The 21,584-nt window shown below is 39.2% G+C and overlaps 1 protein-coding gene across 9 annotated transcripts in view; it reads right to left on the minus strand.

Annotated features, from left to right (window-relative positions):
- Positions 1 to 21,584, minus strand: part of FIGN (fidgetin, microtubule severing factor) — a 387,517-nt gene that overhangs the window by 73,471 nt on the left and 292,462 nt on the right. For 3 of the 9 annotated variants that reach the window (XM_083840817.1, XM_083840815.1, XM_083840816.1), the window contains exon 2: positions 1 to 21,584. This exon is cut by the window's right edge and continues 7,544 nt beyond it. The exons of 5 other annotated variants lie outside the window; for them this stretch is intronic. The gene's annotated coding sequence lies outside the window, so the exon portion shown is untranslated. One more of the 9 variants, XM_083840818.1, reaches the window with a different exon arrangement.

Raw genomic sequence — 21,584 nt, forward strand, 5'->3', positions numbered from 1 at the left:
CTGTAAGCATCTTGAACACCATTTCAGAGCCTGTGAACATATATCAGCATGTTCATTTCCATCCAGCAGGAGATACGCAACCTTAAAAGAAGCAGAGCATGAGCAAATGTCAAAAAACAGAATGGAAGTAGAATTTCCCATGTACTATTTAAAACATGAAGACCACAACCATCAAATCAGCAAAGAGCATTTGAAGAAGAAGGAAGGGGACTCACTGGCAGCTGTGCCCCACGGGGCACCATCTGCACTCCCTTTGCAGAGCTGGACGCAAAACAGCGCCTGTGGCTCAGGGTGGAGGATGGGATGAAACAAATCCCAGCTCCCCCTGAAACCCACATACAGCCCCTGACCTGCAGCAAGTGCCCAAGAGGTGCTGAAGCAGGTGTCAGTGAGGAAGGGCTGCTCTCCCAAGAAGCACCCTCGATGAAATTTTGGCATGCCTAGAGGGTTTTGTTTGGGGCTGGGGGTTCAGCTCCAGCCCGGCTGGAGGACAAGCACATTGGCCTGTTTCAGGGTAGCTGTCACAGCCATGGCTTTCAAACAAGGTTGTAATAGAAACCAACAGAAGTGTTTTGCCCACCTTCATCTTTGATGCCTTTAACTGCATCTTCCTCACATGTGTTCTTACAGAGAAGTGGGGCACCCAGAACAGAGACCCAAATCTCAGGTAAGGATTTTGTGTGTTGTAACCATATAGAGCATAGTTCAAAGCAAAATTTGCATCCAAAAACAACAGAAAAAGCAAACTAAACCACCCACTCCATATTGACATCAGATCTGAAGTAAATTCACTGCAAATAATTCACACAACTGCCAGTAATCTTCACTGGATATACAAGAGCTGACTCCTTCGCTATTACATAGTAAGAAATCATTGAAGTAAACAATCAAAACCAGTATCTGTAAGTTTAGCTGAGAGTTGTGCTGAAGTATGACAGCAGGAGCCAAGTGTTCCAGACCTGAAACCTAGCTCTGACATGGAAATCTTCTGCTCGCTAAGAAAATTTGTTCAAAACATCTCCTTAACTTTGCTGAAAAAGGTTCTCCCACTCGAATACATAGGCCTGCCTGCATGTTTGGAGCTGCACACATATCAGTGGGATCGAGGCTTTAATCCTTCCTCCTGAGGGCTCAGCAATAAAGTGGGGATAACCACGCTTACCTACTTTGTAGGGTGTTGTCAAGATTAATGCTCACAGAGCCGTCGGTAGGTGAAAATCATTATGGCTCCCATCCGGCAATTGCTAATGCATGGGCTGCTTGCTGCACACACACAGAGCCCAGTGAAAGCTAATTGACTCCTCCGAAGGTGCAGCAGTTTGCCCAGGCCCTATCAATAAACTGTTAAGTGTTTAAAAAACAAAACAAAATGCCACTATATTAAATGTGAACACAGCACAATTTTCAAATGATCCTGCAGACCAGAGCCTTTGGGGCTAAACATGGCGCAGGAAAAACATTCATAACAGAATACAATATGTATATATACACACACACAAACATAGGGGGATATAAAAGGATATAAAAACCCAGCTATTAAGGCAGCTATTCAGTATTGATGTGCACACACTCACAAGCAAACACACACTTTGGTGCACACAGCATTTGAGCTGTAATAAATAGCTCATAGATGACTGTGTGTGTGCCAACAGATGAAAATACAAACACAAAACTGATGCGCATTGCACCTTCAGTCCTCCTCTAAACTTTTGTCTCAACTCTCATCTGGAACAGAACGCAGGAAAAAATTATAGTTAATGTTCACTTTGGAGAATGTAAATGAAATTAAGAAAAGATCTGAGCCAAACCCGTTTGCTCATCAATATATGTCACAAAACCAATTTAACTGACGTCAAATACAAATAATTCACCTGACGTCACACTGGAGAAGCCAACCATGAACACCTCACAAATTATTATTTTGATCCAATTGTTAGAACAGAATTACAGCAAAAAACTGCACTTTCCGCAGCTATTAAAGCAGTGACCCTGGCAGAGCATGCTTTTGTGCTGAACTTTTTATATCACCAAGCCTATTAATCAGGTGGCAGTTCAAACTGATGCGCTTTATATAGTTGACCCTGGCCAGTGCTTTAATTACTTGGTATCAAATGGTAATTAAGACTTTTCACATTCAAGTTTAATCCAAAAAAATTAAGTGTAAAATCCAGTAATTTAATAAAGAGTTGTGTTCTTTACTGTGCTTCAGCCTGGACACTGAGGATGCAGCAATTTACTATTGACAAGCACTAAAGGAGCAGGTCATTTCACAAGTATAGTGTGGACAAAGGTGAACCGGGCAACTGATGAAATCTGTGGCCAAGGCGAAATAGCAATCTCTGAGCCAAATGGTAATAAAGTTACTGAAATGAAGCAGTGTAGCTTCGAAAGTGAACTGTCATAAGGAGGATACGGGCTTCAGGATGGCTTGCCTGAAGTAATTAAAACATTATTTCCAAAGAGCCAATCAAGGTGGTTAGCCCTACCTCTGATTTCATACGCAAAAACACCTGGGTAGAACTGACCAAAAACCACCAGCAACTGCAGCTACCTTTCTATGAAATAGCGTCCACCTCAGAGTATTTACTAAATTTGCAGTAAGTGGGGCAAAACAAGAGTCATACTTTAATGTTCTTCCTTATAGTATAAAATTATACCTCTGTATTTCCAACTACATGCAAGAACCATGTAGAAACGCAATTACATGTCCCTATCTAAAATTCTCTGCTAAATCAAAGACAATTACTTCCCTCAATAGCTATTAAAGGCAGATAGTTTAATCATTGGGTAGGCAATCTAGTGTATAGGATGCTGGAACAGTAGTGTGGAGATGTAGGCTTAACTCGTGGCTCTGCTACTGACCTGCTAGATGACCTTGGGCAAGTCTCTTCACATTTCAGCGCCTCTTTGTGTCCCTATTAACCTTTGTCCATCTCAGCTATTTAGAATGTAACCCCTCTGACACTGAACAGTCTCTCACTACATGTTTTTACAATACCAGCACAACAAGGTCACCATCTTGGTTGAGACCTCTAAGTGCTACAGTAATCCAAATAAATAAGAACGATATATTCAATTATTCAGAATCCCACTTACATTTATTCACTTTTCCCATAACATCTGGATAGCTGAGGCATCACCACAGATTAAAACGTGCATCCTACATCCTTTTAATTTTAATGTCTTACCTGCTGTTCATGTAATTGAAATTTGTATTGATTTTCATAAAGCGAAGAACACCTACTCACTGCCTATAACACAAAGTGGAATGAACCATTGGTTCCAAAGTTTCCTATGGTTCCCACAGGAAATAAATTGCGTCTGAAAGAGAAACAAGAAGGTCCACCCAAGATAAAGTTTGACCCAGCAAAGCACTTAATCATGTACTTAAGTTTAAGCATAAGTAGTCCCACTGAAGTTCCTAAAGTAGGCTTAGATAAGGAATCGGAGCTTTTCAGAGTTTGAGGAATACCCTATAAAAGATTTGGGGGAAAAAATGTGACAAAAAATTGAGTGTAAGTATGTTAATAAATACATTGATATGAACAGGTTCCCAAAGGAGTGAGCAAAAATACTGCTTTCCTTGAAAACAGGAGATTAAACAATGGGTGTTTCTTGACACTGACCATGCTCCCCAACAAGCACACACCATGTCTATATATGCAATTCAAAGGATACTTCAAGTACTTGCATTTCCTTTATCTATTTCAGTTGTACTTTGAAAGCATTTACAGGCAGGAAAAAATAATACAGATATCCCTATCTGTGACACGTTATCTTCAAAAATATTACTCGATCAAGGTATATTTCTCATAAATTCTGTCCGTATTTTCAAGAAATACCCAAGCTGAGCTAAATGAAGACAAAGATAGACTCCAATCAGAACCGAGAAATAAAACTAATAAAAAGAAAAAAACAGGAATTCTACACCAGGGAATTTTATCTAATTTATTTACCTAGAAGCTTGAAGCCAAAAAGCAGTGAAAAATCATCACGATTCGGTTACTTAAGAAGTATGTACAGTGGAAAGCACATTGACAAGAATTGTTCTTCTTTTCTTGATTCAGATACAAATACCTGAAAATGCTCACCTTCAGTTCATTCTGACTCTTTGGAAACAAAAACAAACACAAAATAAGAAAACATCAAACATTCCCAATTGGAATTTTTTACAAAAGCATCAGTAGCAGAAAAGAATTGTAATTAAAGATGTACTGACCCCCAAAGGAAGCTCTGAACAATTATCTTGGCAGTGCAACTTTCACAAATCAACTGAAATCCTACCTGAATTAAGAGCTCAAGAGTATGCAGATATTGATATGTGCCGTGAATGACAGTAGAATGATAGCCATCAGTTAAGGAAAAAAAAAAAAAAAGGAAAGAAAAACCCACACATGGTTTAATAGCCCTTCTCTGAAGAAAACTGAAAACCCTACAAAACTGAGAAAAAGCAGTCTGCTGCCTTCCCTAATCTCGTATTTTTTTTTACTATCCAAACCCAAGCTTGGGTTACAACATCATTTTTATTTTTCACACAAGAAATCTTGTTTGCAAGTACAGCATGAAGGTAGGATGAGATGATGGTAAAATTGTTGGAGGCTGGAATGCTCACAACTTATTATCACCAGAAAGGGATTATTATCTGAAAAATGTATTACATAAACTATTTGTCTGAAATATATAAAAATCTATAGCAATCATAAATGCTACTGAAATAAAACAAGAAAAACACACCAAGATCTTGTTTAATAAAAGGAGTGTCCTTAAAGATATTTTCTTCTGCTGGGAATTTAAGCATAGTCAAAATTTGGAAGATGCAATTTCTTTAGCAAGGAGCTCAGTTACCATAACTGATACACATTGCCAGCCTTAGAATTCTAATTGTGTTTAATACAGTTTCATGTTGCATCAAAGTACAAAATCAATACCATTTGTCCAGTGAACAGGAAAAATGGAATCTATAAACTGCTCTTATTGAGTAATTAAACACCTATTATTGTCATGAGTGGTGAAACAATGAATTTGATAAGACAAATTTTTGCGAGAAAACACAGCAGTGATTAATACCTCCCTACGTATTAAATAAAAATGACTGCCTTTTGTGCAGTACTGCTGGCAGAAGAACAGGAATGAGAGAAGTAGTTGCCAGTGCCACAATAACAGGCTAACCTTGAACTGAACTCCTTTCCTCAAGAAATTAAATGCTGTAGCAGGACTTTAAATCCCTCCACTTAGAGCTCATTTGTGTTCCACGTAACCTGCAGTTCCTGAAGAGAACTCATTATCTTCAAAAGGAGAATCCTTTTATAATTTCTTTACAAATGTGTATATTGTTTCTACAAAAAGTATTTCATATCAGAAAAGGGATAAGAGTATTAACAGTGTAAGCAAGGCAAAAAGGCTCGTATCATTAAGACACCATTTCTGCTTCCTGGGAATTCAAACGCCAGCCACACTGGTATGGGAAAACGAGCAAGAATGAGGTTAAAGGAAATGTACCTTTACAGCAAAATTTTAATCTGTTAGATTGATGCTAAACTGCCTTGGTCTTTCTGCTGCTATATGCTGTATTTCTATGTATAGACCCCCTCCCCCAATGCCCCTCCTGTAGCTTTGGCTTCCTATTTTTCTTTTCACTTAGAATGATGCACTAGGAACAACTATAGAGTACAAAAGATGAATCTATGGATGTGACACTTGTAAAGGGTAACCCTATTTCACAAGTGAGATGGGACAAAAAAGAAAGAAAAAAGGCCACAGAAGCAATAACTGCTCACTGAATTACCATTAAATTGTAAGATTTACAATCCAATGTACAGTAAGTGCATATCTAATGGAGTTTGTCCTCTAAAAGAATATAAAGTAGATCTTTGCAGCATAAGATGTATGCAGGTTATTTTTTTATTTATTTTTTGCATTTTTTTTTAAATTGGGGCACACAGAAACCAAATGTGCACATAAATTTCAGAATTTTTATGCATATTAAAACTGTGCCAAAGCCAATATTAAAATATGATAAATACAGTATGATTAGTAGGATCTGGCTTTTCATTTTCAAAACATGCTCACATTCTACACAGAGAGATGAAAGGTGACTTCAACACAGCCAGTCGATACTGCTTTCACAGATATCATTGGAGAAAGCAGATCACATTATTATAAATTCAGTTTATTGCTATGATCTACTGGAATTCAATGAAGTGACTGAAATGACTTTTGGTGGGGGGCGGCAGAGCAGCTGCTGACCATTTCCAATGTCTTTTAAACAAAATATCTGGACAGAAGTTTCAGATCACTTTGTTTATTAAAGCCTTAAATCACTCACAATATTTATATTCAAATAATGAATGTAATATGAATAAGACTCAGGCACAATATTTATTGGCAAATATTTTTGTCACCAATTTCACCAGTCTTATTTATATGAGCAAAAAATGTTGAATGATTTGTTTAGAAATTAGCAAGGCATGTCATAAAATTATATAAACAGAAACAAACTTTTACATGAAATACCAGGCACTTTTTCTTTATACTGTATCACCAAGGTATAAATAATCACATTTTATGGGATGCCTCCAGAAAATTCAAGCCAATGGTAAAAAAAAATAACAACAAACAAAATATTAAATAGATGAAGGAACTTTTGGGTGGGTGAACCACTGAAAAAGCAGCAAGGCAGATCATGTTCTTCATTCTTAATTTGAGTAAGTTTCATTTTCCTCAGATAAGCTTTGAGCTTCCACATTTCAACAAATGACAAGTTTTACTCTGCTGCCTAAAAGAAAGTTTGCCTACCACACAAATTTTCCCATTATGTGGCTTTTATTTTAGAGGATTAAAAAGCAACACACAAGATCAGCAACGATAGCCTTGTTCTCTCCAACCTTAGTGAATCAAGTTCACTGGAGGTGAAGCGGTGGAATTATCAGTACAAGTGGCTGTGTCATCAAAGCTTTCTGAGAGGTAGTGTATGGAAATGCCTAAACAAACAGAAGCGTAAAAGCTGTCTGTATAGGAAAGGGCTCTCCCAAGGCTTTTCATTAAAACAATTCCAATTGCAGCTTCATGATGCAGCATTATATTATGTGAGAAATATAAAATCTTGACATTTTTCTAAATGTGAATGGGTTAAAGAACCTCTCCACGCTACAGTGAGCCTGAGAATTTCCAGCAGCTGATGAAGACCAGTTGACCACCTGATACTTTTTCAGCAGGGTGATAAAATTAAAGGATTGCTTTGATTTGCTTGAAGGATTACTTTCTATAGTTAATTGTTTAAAGTGTGCAGTCTTACAAAAGGGAAAAATATCAAGAAGGTTAATGTAGAGTGAGCTAATTGCAAGCTGATTACATTGTGCAAAGCAAGAGATATTACTTGTGTTACATACCATCACAAGGACCAGCCTATTCCACCCTGCTGCTGCAGCAAACAAGCTGATTTGCTAACAAAGTGGTCAGCTCGGGCACTTGCACAGCATCTCGGTAGGTCCACAGGCGACTGCTTCCCATGCAGCGAATCTCAAGCTCCATTTTCCAATCTGATTACACGGCTCCTTATTCCGGCAGCCTTAAACCTTCATGGCAGTTTACCAACATTTTCATCACTTTTTCTTTTACAAAGCAAAAGAACTGATAAGCTCTCAGGTACCCGGGATTTCATAGTCGATGGCTGGCAGGCAGCCAGCTTCCCTCACAGCACAAATGTTTCGTGCTACAATGCAAAAAGCACACTGAATTTAACAGATAGCACAAAACTATTAGAATTTTGCAGTACGTACAAGCAGGCACTATGTTTCTGTCTTTGCAGATGTAGACAGTTCTGTTTAGTCGCATTTATAACATGCCTACACCCAAAACGACAGGTTAAAAAAAAAAAAAAGCACAGAACAAATGAAGACAGAGCACTGTCACTAACTCAATTGCACTACAAAGAGTACACTCAAGTTACTTCATTACAATGCTGCCACATTACCAAGAATTAGAGACAGCTCTAGTGACTTTTGACAAAAACTTAAATTAAGAAAATGGAAAATAAAGCTTCAGATTAAATGAAAGTGTTGGACTTAAACTGAAGCATTGTTTTGATGCTAAAACAAATGCAAAAATGGGACACTATTGTTTATTTTTGTCACGTGAAATGCTTATATATTGTATTAAAATAGCCACAAGATATACTTGGGTTTACTTAAGTCTCTGGCTTAGAAATAGCACTTGAATGATGAAAGAACAAAAAGACGATTCATACTGGCAAACGTGAAACAGCTTTATAAAAGGCTTACTCTGATTTATATCATGCATTGTCTGAAAATCTGAGGTACACAGGAAGGATAAATATATGTATATTTACATATATATATATATATATAAAGAAAATAACGGAATGCAAAATGAGAGTTCTGGAAGAAGGTTATCCTGTAAAACTTAAGGATTTCAGCAAAAAGCTTCTGACTAACAGGCACGGGAGCAGGAAACCTCCTTTTTGCTTACAGAAAATGACATTACTATTAAACCAACAAGTTTTTACTTATTGCCACTGAGGCTCACTCTCCCATTCAACAGCGCTGGTTATCCAGGTGCTGTCGGCATAACGCCCCACAAGCCTACGTGGCACTCGCACCACACAAAGTTAATAGCGTAAACAACAATTCCCCCACCTCCCCAAGAAAAACATTTCCAAAATCAAGTGGACAGAACTGAAAGCTGAAGGAATAAGACCTATAAAGCTTTCTTAGCTGAAATGCAGTTTTGCGTATCGTCAGTGGTACGGTAAGGGCGTGGGGATGGACAGGCATAAGGCAAGACAGTGAGTTATGGAGCACGGGAGAAAGAAAAAAAAAAAAAAAAAAAGGAAACAACTACGCTGGCGCGGTGGCTCGATGCTGCGGACCACGGGTGCGATGACCCCTGCATCCCCGAGCCATTAGCTGGGGTCCCAGCCCTGCTGGGGGGCAGCGGGATTTGAACTCTCGGACCGCTGAGATGCGAGCCGGCAGCGGGCCCCTGCGCCCCGGGGCCAGGCCGACCCCGCGCTGCCGCCCGGCGCGGGCAGCGGCCGCGCTGCGGCCTCGGGCGGGAACGCTGACGGGAGCCGCGGCCTCGGCCCCGGCCCCGGCCCCGGCCCGGCGCGTTGGGGCCGCTGGTGCTGCCGGCGGGTTCGTGCAGAGCCCGGGGGGGGTGCTCGGCCTCTCCGGCTGCGCCTCTGCGTGTGTATTTGTGTACGTGCATCCCCGTGTGCAGCTATACAAATGTTTACGCGTATGTATGGAGACGTGCTGAAACAGGCTGCGCTGGCTCCCCTGCAGCCATACGTAGTGCTCAGCGCTGCCAAAATATTCCTACTCCAATTCTGCGCCCTGATGCAGCTGCAGTTTTAGACACACGCACGCACGGGCTGCATACGTGCATCCTATCCGCACGTCATTTGCTTACACGTAGTACCATGTGCAAGTAGCTTTATCTTCAAAATTCCGCTTGCTAATTTATACGGAAATTTGACCTCCGATACAATAAAAAACACATTTTAACCGTTTTCTAGTATCAAAACATTATTCCCATGAACGATTCCTAGTAAACTATTTCTTCCAACTGCAAGGTTCGAGAGGGTTTGCTGCTTGTAGATGCAGGTTGGGGGTTGCTATTTTTTTCCTTCCTCTCCTTCCCTTTTTTTTTTTTTCCTTCCCCTCTATGATTTATTGGATAGTGAGCAAACCCACTTAAACTATAGTTGTCCGTATGAATCACTAATTTTCATGTTTCTAATTAAAATGTAAACAGTGTAATGAAGACATCAAGTTTTTAGGCAAATGTCTCTTCCAGTGCCACTTGGGGTATGGTAATTACTGAAGCAGATCTATGGATGCTCCCGAATCCTCTACAAGTCCAGATTAAAAGCATTACTGCTAAACCTTGCTTTTTACACCAGGGAATTGTGTTCTCTAACCTATTCCCAGTTTGCTTACAGATGCAGATCTGTACAAGCCTTTATAACTAGTCATTAAAAAAAAAATCAAAATAGAAGTTTATCACAGAAATGGAACAGTTTGTGGGGAAAAAAAGGTGATTTAATTTAAAATAAAATTTGATTTCACTTTTATGATTACACATAACTAGCATAGTAAAACCTACACTGGAAACTTATCATCTTAGTGCTTCCTTCAGAAAAAGAAAAATAGGTTAGGAATTACTAAGATATATATGTATTTCTTAAAGCATAAATGATATTTCAGGCCTGGGTTAAAATTCCTATTGTCCCCAAATGCGTGTTTCACAGTCAATTAATTTAAAGATATATTAATCAGGAAAACATTAATAAAAAAATAAATCTATTATCTAAGAAAAAAAATATAAATGCCCATTCCAAATACAAAATGCATGATGTGCAACTGAAAGTCTTTTGTTATATTTATTCCAGCCTTTACGTCTCTATCTGAAATTTGTCAGAATTTATCCTAAAGCAAATGACCTCTCCTACATTTACCGAAGGAATACAAGTCCTCTCCTGCTTACAATTGTTAATTGAGCCTGTCTGCTGCAGCATCTCTTTCCTCTCCAAATAAGCCAGGATACTTGTTTTACATATTTACTGCCACGCACTTGAACAGTCCTCTGTTTTATAATACTGGGGGTTCCCCCCCTCCCCTCCCTTCTGGAAGCTTTTTTTTTTTTTTTCCTTCTGTACTGCAAGTAGCTAAAGCTGCAGTCCACAGTGATATAAAGCATCTAAAATGCCTAGCAGAAGAGGTTTTTCTTCCTCCCTTCTTGGACTCAAAGTCCATATTGTGACTGGTATGGCCAATTTTCATATTATTTTTACATAAATGCTAGACAAGCACGTCTGTGTTGCTAACCTGGATCGTGAAGATGAGAGTGCACAGGATGTATGTGTGCATATGTGCATGTGCGCGTGCATAAACATTTTAGTGGGTGGTCCACCATTTCAGTTGTATTTTACTGGTAAATTACTGCATACAAACACGTGAATACTTCTCAGTAGAAAAAATATACATGGGATTTCAGATTACATCAACTCATAAAGCATCTTGTCCCTCAAATCATAAATGCCTTAGCAGAATAGAACAAAACAAAACATTATTTAGGTGTTTCCTTCAAACGTTTCTGTCCAGAAAAAAAACACATTTAATTAGACAAATAGCATTTTAAAGGCTAGTGCTTCATAACATGGTACTCCTGAAAATGATGTGGGGTTGCAAGTGAAAACACAATTCTCATTTAGCTTTGTGCTTAAGAAAAGAAAAAAAAAATTACACACACACATGCTAAATATATATTTTTTTTAATGGATCGAGACAATGGGGAAATCTTATGTCTTCACACTAGTTCCAAGGCCATACTAATCAGGTGTAATTTTTAATGAACACTGACTGTTTGGTGCTCATTCAGGGTATTTCATTAGGAGGTTATTCATTTAAAATAAATGTTTCAACCATATCAAGCTGTAACCTTTCTTGAAATGTAAATGAATGGTTTAAATGAGAAGATTAATAAAGAAGGGATGTTCCAATTCCAAGCATGGCATGCTATGTATTTTTAAATTTGTCTATGCCAGATGCTGTCAGTCAGAACAAAAAACTGTCCAAGCAGACAATCTGTGCGTCTGAATGTTGATCATGTTGGAAAGTAAAGGGGGAGGGGGGAGAGAGTGTGTCAAGGATTCATGGTCCTTCATCTTTGCAGTAGAGCAAACACGTCTCTCAGTATAACGACAGACAGCTGCTTCCACTTTCTAATGTGCCCTAACTTAGATCACTGAAAGAATTGTCAGCACTCAGAGAAACACACAAAGATAACACAGCCAGCTGCCATGAAGGGGGAAACAGCACAGCTCAGAAGAAATGGGATTTGTTCCATTTGCATGATGCTGGCTCCCTTGGGCCCCTTTCTTTCAAATCCAAAGCACAAAAGACAACACTTAACATATTTGCTTAAAGATGACAACCTCATGTTGATTTCATTTGGATGTAACAGTGTCAGGATTACAGATATAAGAATATATTATATCTGTAACAGAGACTGACAAATGTATCCATCAGTGAAACTGTCTGATTCATCTGCTTATACAGCCATTTTACCATCCCAAGGGTGCCATCTAAGTAGTAACTTTAGAAGACTGAAGGTCTAATTTTATTACACCACATTTCAACCTACTAAACAATATTATTTCTAAAATAGATCATTTTTATTGGAAGTCTCCCTGATGAAAAATCCAGTAGACACCGGAGAATTTATGAACTGTATGGGTCCTTTGAACTCAATATACTGCCCATTTTAAGCAACTTTCTTTATATACGATCAAAACCTAAGCTCAAATAACCGAAATTGAGTTAAAAACATAGATGATAATGGTAGCTATTTTAATATTACATCATAGCCTGTCACTATTTGAATATCTGCTGTGTGGCAGCCCGTCACTATTCAGAGTGCTTTACTACATCCTTGTTACAGTTCTGCATCAACAGAATAGGTTCTTCGCAGGAACTCTATGAATAATTATTGCTCTTCGATACACTTTGACCAGCTACACAATCTAATTTTTGGTTGACGTTTTCACTGGGCAGCCTAAAAGTCGCATGAAAGTGACCGAAAGCCGAACAGCCTGGTCATTGCATTACGCTACAGCTGCAGAAACAGAAAACCAAACTGAAGGGCGCACGCTTGTAAGATTGCCTGTCTGCGCAGTTTTATGGACTGGCCTCTTTTTTAATCAGATGAAACAATTAGGCTGTGGTTACAGTCCGGTTTCAAATGCATTACGCTGAACTGTCTGAAGGCAAAAGCCTGCCTCCCTCCCTCTGCCCACCACCACCGAGTGACTCTGCATAACGCTCCCCACGCACGCCGCTTTGTCTAGAGGAACTCAAACTGCTTGTTGCTGTCTGCTGCCACCAAGAACTGCACTGTAATTCACTAGATTGAAGTTGTTTTGTAAAATGGAGTTAACTGCTGTACGTGGAATTTCAGCACAGCAGATGGTTACCAATCATTATTTTCAATTTGTTTAGTTTCAAGTAATGGGGCTGGTTGGGAGGAGCAGGGAGGACAGGAATGGGGACAGTAGGGAGGCTACGTACACTGGCTCGCCCCGCGAGTAGTGCTAGGTGGCGTAGTGTTAAAGGGAGGTAAAAAAAGGCTCTGCTCTGAAGTGCAACAAAGCTAAGCAAAAATAAAATAAAATAAAAAATTGTTTTAAATCAGATTTTTTATTTTTCATCTTATAAAGAATACGACATTTAAAAGGGGGCACTTATTGATCAATTCATGCCCTGTTCAAGAGTTAACTTACATTTTAAATATTGGAAATGTGGACTTTAAAGTTTCCAGAGGTAAATTGTCTCTATTCACATTTTGCCATCATTCAAGTTTAAATCACTCTCTACTATAAGTGGTTCGGTTGTTGAACTGGAAATGGAAAAGGAACCATTTATGGACAAGTGCACATGAACAGAAATTAAGCTGTAAATATCTGGGCTAGGCCATTATTGTAGTCCAGAAACATCTGGGGCTGAAGCCCAGGCTGGGCCCCACTCCTTCAGTGTTCGGGTAATTGCTTAGATGATTTATAACTTACTGTTTCTATTAAGAATGGCTTAAAGAGAAATTTGGAGCCTGAATTCTAAAATGATCTTCAAGGCTTTGCTCTTGCTTTCATTTGTTCAGGAGAGAAAAAAATAAAAAAAAAAATCCTTTGCTATTTTTCTCCCCTCTCCGATGTTTCAGAGCTACAATGTTCCACAAGGACAAAATTCACACCTTTCTACGTTCAGACCAAAGGCATGACACGGGCAGACCTTCCAGCAGCAAAGCTGAAGACCATTACATTTGAGGTGCTCAGTGCTTAACACTTCCCACCAAAATTCACTTTGAATCATTCTCCCCATATAACTACTTAAATTCCCATAAACTCTATCAATACCTTCATGGAATATTCTCTTGTCCCTGCTCTTTCGCTCCACCTGAGAGCCTGTTTGGCTCTGCCACAGACAAGATGGGCAGAGGCGCTGCAGCATCGCCCTGCCAGAAGCCGGAGGGGATGCTTCTGGCTCTGGGACTGGTTTCCCCCACTCCCTTCAACATCGCCTGAATTTCTTGGCTTCCAGAGCAAGCTGTAAAAGCCACTCATTTGACAGGGCTTGTGATACTGTTTTTTGGAGGACAACAATAAGGGAAATGCTTGCATGAGATCAGTCTTCTACTGGCAGTTAGGGGAAAAAAGATTGCTCTCTCCCAGGCAGATCAGCAGGGACAGTCTCTGACTGTAAACCACTCTGGCATCAAAAAACTTGGTTATTTAAGACTGACCAGATACCCTAACTATATTTCCACCCCTTTTCCATGACAGCTAAAGCTTATTCTAAGCACACCCCTAAGCCTACAGGGATGAGGTTTGTAAAGGTTTGGCCATGCAGCCCTCCAGGTGCTGCGCTTCCTGCTGTACATCGGGCCCCCTCCTGCCCTGCCCAACCAGGCAGTGCCAAGCGAAGGAACGAACGTGTTTGCAACCTGGGTGCATGCAAGGTCTGAAGTGACACACTAGTGACTGTCCCAAGCCCATGGGAAAAAACAGATTTGACGAATCGCAAAACAATGCCACCATTATTTCACGAGGAAATCAACTATACTTTGGCCACAGATGATCAAGACATAAAAAATATGACCTAGTGCTTCTACAGAGCATGCTTCATCTTGGGAATTTTTCTCCCCCGCATGTCCATAAACTGTGTCAGTACATAAGACTGACAAAAACTCTGACATTTTAAGGCAACAGAAAATTTTCCATGTGGGGTTGCATCAACCTAGGAACACACTAAATACATGTTCCAAACCGCTCACTGCTAAGTGGCCAACTCCCGCAACAAATTTGATCCAGTGTTACCTGTAAGGCAGACACCACACACTTCATAAAGCAAGCAGCTTTTCTTTTTTTTTTTTTTTTAGTTTCTTTTAAATAAAAAGTTGGAAAGCTAAGTGGGCATTGAGCACCGATCTCCCAATTACAAGACGTGACCTACAAAATAAAGAAAGCCAATTCCCATAACTTTTGCTGGATTCTTTCTCATTTTTTCCCTGTGTTGTACAGAAATGCAGAAACTCAGTAATGCAGTTAAGCTTCAAGCCTCAACGATAAATGTGTAGCTAAAATGCTGCATTCATTCAAGAAGCCAAGAAGCAAGTTCGCCCAGAGCAACAGGCCTATCTGTACGACTCCATGGAGGACTTAATGCAGCCATCAGCAAGAGATACTTTTCTCCTCCTGAAGTGTACATGCTCCAACTACACTTCAGTTTGAACTGCCAAAGTAATACTTCAAAATCTTCTAGCAGAAAGTGCCCAAGGTAAACCAGTACACTTTTAGGAAAGGTCACATACTTGTTTAATGACACTGTATGCAACAAAAAATTTCTTACATATAATTTTTTCCCTAAACACAAATATTCACATTCTTAGACCAAACCTAAACTGTGGATCAGGATGTAGGGGGTGTCTTACTTTATGGCACCAAATCCAAGAATATTTGCTCTTTTGTTCTACTTCAACACATCTAATGAAAAACTGAAGCAGACCAACAGATTTATTTGAATTATTGGAAGCCCTCTGATTTCCAATGGTGATATACTGGAGGATGGAATCATGGTCAAACAGCTGAACTGGAGAACAAGTCTGACTTCACATAAATATCAGCACTTGTAACAATGGTCCATAGGAGAACAAAAAAATGTCATATGGCATTTTGCAAGACAAAAAGAGTCATGGAACTGAACCTAGGCAACTGGAGTAGGGTAAACTGGGCTTAGTAACACCTAAATAATGTATTATCTAGATTTTAATACACAATGAATTTTAGTGCCTAATTTTGCAAGCCTACAATATTGTGGGCTGGCTTCTGTAGTCCTCACTACAGCAAAGAACAGTGCGTACCTAAAGAAGATTTCTACCAGGTGAAGGAGTAACTGTAAATAGACCACATGATCATACCACAGAGGATTTGAGTCTCCACATTCATAACGACCATTGCTGGTGAGAAAAACCATCACCACCACCAAACAACACAAATACAAAAAAGCCCTCCCCAAGATTAAAAAAAAAAGGAAAAGCAAACCACTTAGTACAGCAAAACTGAGGGAATAATGAGAAATACACCCAGAGATTTTATTGTGCAGCACAAACAGGATGCTGTCTGTAGGTGCCAGCATTAGGACTTTCTGCAGCGGGCTGCGTGGGCCAGGGTCTGGCCAAGGAGGTTGCTGGCCTGCCCTCTAGAGGCTGGGTGTCTGGCCAAGGGACTTGCCCGCAGGTACCAAAATACAGAGGAAGCTGCTGGAACTACATCTGTAAGCAATGCTTTCTCCTTTCACTTTTTAAAGTATATTTTATGTGCTCCAAGACACTGTAAGTATTAATACAGCAAACCAAACCTCTAAAGGATTCCTGTCAAGTATAAATACATGCATAAACACAAGATACAATTGAAAAAGTCTTTTCTTAATGAGCTCATGGGTGCTTTGGCACACTTCATGAAATATAGATTTGAAATTTTAAGATGATATATCAATTCCACAGTTGGGCTTTGGAATTAAAATAAAAAATTAAAAAATTAAAAAAATCTACCCAACATCAGTTCGAATTCAGGTTATCCAGACTCTAACACAGCCACACCCAACAAATAACAATGATAAATTTTCTTACCACCCACCCGTGTAGTAATAAAGTGTGGATCTTTTTAAAGACAAAAACATCTCAGGATAAGAACAGGGTAAAATTTTGCTTTGGCAGTTGGTAAAAAGCTCTAATATACCAATTTAATCACACGGTAGTTGAAATAAAGCCCACAAGGCACTTTGTTAGCCCAACGAGCATATCCCCAAGTGGAATTTGGTGCACAAACGTAAATGCATGGCTTTTTTTTTTTTTCCCTTAAGTCATGCATGCTTTTTATCCTTATTATCTTACTACTGACACCGAGTAAGTCTTATTACAGCTAACCAGGAAACAAACTTGCTTGTCTGGAATCTAGCGTTGAACTACCCACGACACTTTTGAAACCATACACTGGTAAATTATATTACAACATAAAAGAGATTCCTCCTGAAAATGGTTATCCTGTAAGAAACACGGGTATCCAGCGTTTCTTTTTGCCACGTAAGGAACACATTAATAGCTATCCAGTCACAGTCTTTTGCTTAAAATATGCACAAAATACGCCAATTTGAAAGTGGTTGGCACACAGAGTAAAAAGAAAACACAAGGAAAATAGTTATTTTCACCTCTAAAAGGATAGTTAAGTGATAAATTAACATCATTAATGAAAACCTCATTATTGCAACTACACAATACTATCGTGCCTATTCGTACTTAATTTTCTTGTGGAAATTACATTATACAACGCAGCGTATAATCGGTTGTGATTGGGGGTAGGAGAGAACCAGTCGTTAACTATGACTAAAATGACCGGTTTTCCAGTGCAGTTGTCTTCTAATTAAATCTAAGTGTGGAGCACAGTCATTGAGATATGCTGTAATGATTTGCTTGGAAGTATTTTTCCCTTTTGTTTTTTCCCCTCTGCTCATCAGACTACCTTACACCTTTCAAAACTAGAGCAGGAAAAAAACCCAGTGGGCTCCTGGCAGATGCCATGCCAAGGCAGGTATTACTCACCATCCTTCCGCCCACATTCGGGAAGGCAGCTCATCTCTTTCTTAGCTCTTCCCACTAACAGGTACACACTCTGAAGCTCAGAACGGCACCTCAAGTGCTATTTCAAAAGACAAGCTTATTAATGACAAACCAGACTGCCATTTTATCGGCAGGAGAACACATACAGCTGCAGCACTCGGTGCTGCATCGGGCTACGGTGGTTCGTGGGCCAGGTGTCGGTACCCAACAGCGGATACCCAGAGAGCACCCTAGGAGCATATTAAGCGGGTCCAACTTTCCCCACAGCTTATGGTTAGTATTTTCGACTACATCAGACTTGGAGAAGAAATAACTTATTATATCAGAGTCTCTTATCTTTACAGTGAAAGACTGCAGGTCACCTGGTAGAGGACACAACAGATATTAAAGTGATTACAGCCCTGATCTTAGCCAGGCGATGGAGTTCGGTGCATGGGCATGGGGGAATGGCAGCTCTCCCCGTCGCCGAAGCGCAGCGTTCCCACATTTGCTGTATTTCAAACACAAAAGCATCTCACGGGGGCAGGACACGTTAGAGGCTGGGAGCGGGGCCCGGGTGGGCAGGGAGGGGGCACAGGGTGGCTTTGAAAAAACAGGGAGCAGAGCGCCTATTTCCCTGCAATGGCTTGGTACCGGCCAGGCTTAAATAATGGTATTGCAAATTGAGGCCCTGGGGAATTTAGAGTGTACAAGTGAGCTTTTGTTTGCCAAACCCCAAAAGGTATGTGGGAGATTTGGGGGTTTGTTTCCATTTAAACGGCATATGTATTTCTAAACCTTAAGTTAAACTGTTTTACCCTGCTTATTGTACAGCCTTGCTGATCTGATACCTGGTAGGAAAACCATTTCTCTTAGCCAACATAATGACAACTACTTAAAGTAATGATTATCTGCTACTGTACATAGCACTCCCATTTACTTCCCTTCAGAATGAGGGAAGAAACTTTTGAATGAGGAAGAAAGCAACAAATCTAATGTAATATACTTCACAGGAAAAACATAAAATAAAATACAATACAATAAAATAAAATACAATACAATACAATAAAATAAAATACAATACAATAAAAGACAATAAAATAGTGTATGTGGCGGGGCACGGGAAGCAACTGCGAGAAAGAAGAGCACAGCTAGAAGCCATTTGAAGGGATGCAACCTTTCCAGTGTAAACACAACAGCTAATTAGTATGTTGTGATTTTAAAACACATTTTATTATTAGAAACTAAAACAGAATTTTGCACTAAAAAAATAAATCTTATCCTGAAGTTTTTAAAGCAGGTGGACAAAACCGCAGGCACTTATAAACATCCACCCTACTCTTCCCTCCCCATGCACGTGCAAAAATTGGGTTACTTCTCTGTAAATAGGCTTAGCTCCTGTAAATATACCTCAGGATTTTAGGTGTACTTTTTCACACTGTAAGATTGCTATACAAAACCAGTTTAATCTAACTCACTCTGATTATTATTAGAAACTCATTATTTGAGGACATCTATCTTTACAGTAACCATGTGCCGTTAAGGAGCACAATGCCCATAATTGTTTAAAAAAGCCATGGGGGGTGGGGGAAGGGAGAAGGGGATCAGGAGGTGGGAGAAGGTAACGAAGGGAGGTTTTGCAATTAGAGCAGCAGCATCTACTGTGCATTTTGCCCGCTGGAATGTTTACACATTAACAAACTACGTTTAAAGTTTCCTCCATCCAAAATCATAAATGAGTCGCTTGTTGCACTTTTACTCATATTTTTGTCCTGACGCATTCAAAATGTGTTCTTACAACCACCAGGAAAAATCAAAAGCCCTATTTACTCTATTACACACCCTTGATACCTCAAAAGAGAGAGATCGTACCATTTAGTAAGTACAAATACTGCTAATGCCTGCCTTTTTCTGGGGAAAATTCCCTATAATCCCCCTCACCTGGTTTCTACGATTTGTTGCGAGCCTGCATATTCAAAGTCCATACAGATTGCAGGGACTCAGTGCCTCTGATAGCAGAGCACCAGAAGTGGCAGCCTGAATTGCACTTGCTGAGATGCAACACTCTTCGTGATGTTATCTCAGCCACTCAGAGCCTTCAAGCTCAAGCTGCAGCTGTTCTGGCAGCTCCCAAGCAGAAAGGAACAGTAACTTTAGCTAAAAACTACTAGCTGGTAATGGATGGCAAGGAATTCCACTATCTCTAAACAGCTGACACCTTGGAGAAAAATAAATAGTTGTGTGCTATTTGCCTACTCCAGAAATAACAAAACACCTTTCCCTAATCAGTGGTGAAAATCACTACTCCAGTCACTACTACTGGTGTCAGTGCGTCCATTATTCTGTACCACATGGATAATCTGCTCAGTGATGGAAGAAATACCACATTGTAACTCCTTGAACATTTTTAACTAATGAAAACTTCTAAAATGTCATTAATTAAGGTGCTGGGTACTCAGTCTCTACAAGCACACAATCAGATATGATTTACCTACATGTAACTTAAAAAAAAAAAAAAAAAGAAAAAGCTTCTCAAACTTCTTAACTATCTATGTCTCAACAGAGACAGTCGCTGCGTGTTAAGGTGTGCTTTTGATATGTCTGTCGTGTTGACAAACGCTAGGGGCCAAATAACGAGAAGTGCTTTGTGCTGCTTGTTACATGGCATTTACCGAGTTTCAGCTCCAGCTCTCTACCAACACTAATATTAATCTGGAAAAGAGATAACATTTCTCAGTAGGAATACCATGGCATCAGCAAAATTAATGTTAACACTAAAGTTTGTAAACTGAAAGCAGAAAAACACACCAGTGTTGTAGCATAAAGAATTCCTGCATGGGACAGGAGTGTGAAATGAAATGAAATGAGTGAAAGTCAAAGAACAAAATGAAAATCAATTATTAGAAAAGGTTAATTGCAGCATGAACGGTTTCCAAAATATATTTATTTCAGCTTTTATCAAAAGCAGAGAGTAAGAAATAAAGAATTATTAGAAATTCTATAAAGACATGAAAAATTACTTTAAAATCTTTAAAATAGAGTACCTGTCTGATATTTATGGTACGTTCAATACAGCACTAGCATACGTACGTAGTTAATATAAAGCTGCAGATCTAACAATAGGAACCACAAAAATAGATTTTGCAAATTAAGTGTACATTCAGCTAAATAGCTAGAAAATTTACAGACTCCTTCCATATTAAAAATAATTGAGTTTTGCTAGCTTAAACCCAGCAGTTTTCTGACTGCATGGTGATGATATCCAGTTCACCTATTGTCACAGGTGACTTTAACCCTATCTTCTTTCATAAAACAACAAAACACACTATTTTCATTTTGAATTCCTCTATTTAATCATATATATTACTTGCCAATTAAGTTTAAAGCTCTTCATTAAACTTATGTATTTTAAATACAACAATTTCATAGAGATTGCAGGAAGAGATTCATAAAAAATATATGGTCCAAACAGACTTTGCATGCAACAGCATTGAACTATAGTTTTAGAGCTGCAAGAGGAAACAGAATTGTATTCATTTACCAAGAATGTGTTTCTACAGTACTGTATATAGTGATGTGGTCCACAAATGCCAACAACAAGGGGCTGAAAATAGGATCAATTCTTTTCCTTCTCAGAAACAATCTTGTAAGCATCTGAGTTCCCAAAGACATAAAAGAATAGTTACTTTTCTGAGATCTTTTGATATCACTCTTCATGGTGGAGCTATACATGAGTGATGGGAGAAATCTCTTGAAAGTAAATGGTGCACCTTCAAGTGTGTTCAGATACATCTTTGCTGTTCCTTTCTGTGTTTCTCAAGTTTTACTTGAAAAGGATGCTTGATTTTTTAAAATTTGGTTTAGGTATCACAATGGGATACCTTATATCAGTCAGTGCTTGCAAACCTTATTCTTCC

Source organism: Anser anser, assembly GCF_964211835.1.
Source record: "Anser anser genome assembly, chromosome: 6".
NCBI classification, from domain to species: domain Eukaryota; kingdom Metazoa; phylum Chordata; class Aves; order Anseriformes; family Anatidae; genus Anser; species Anser anser.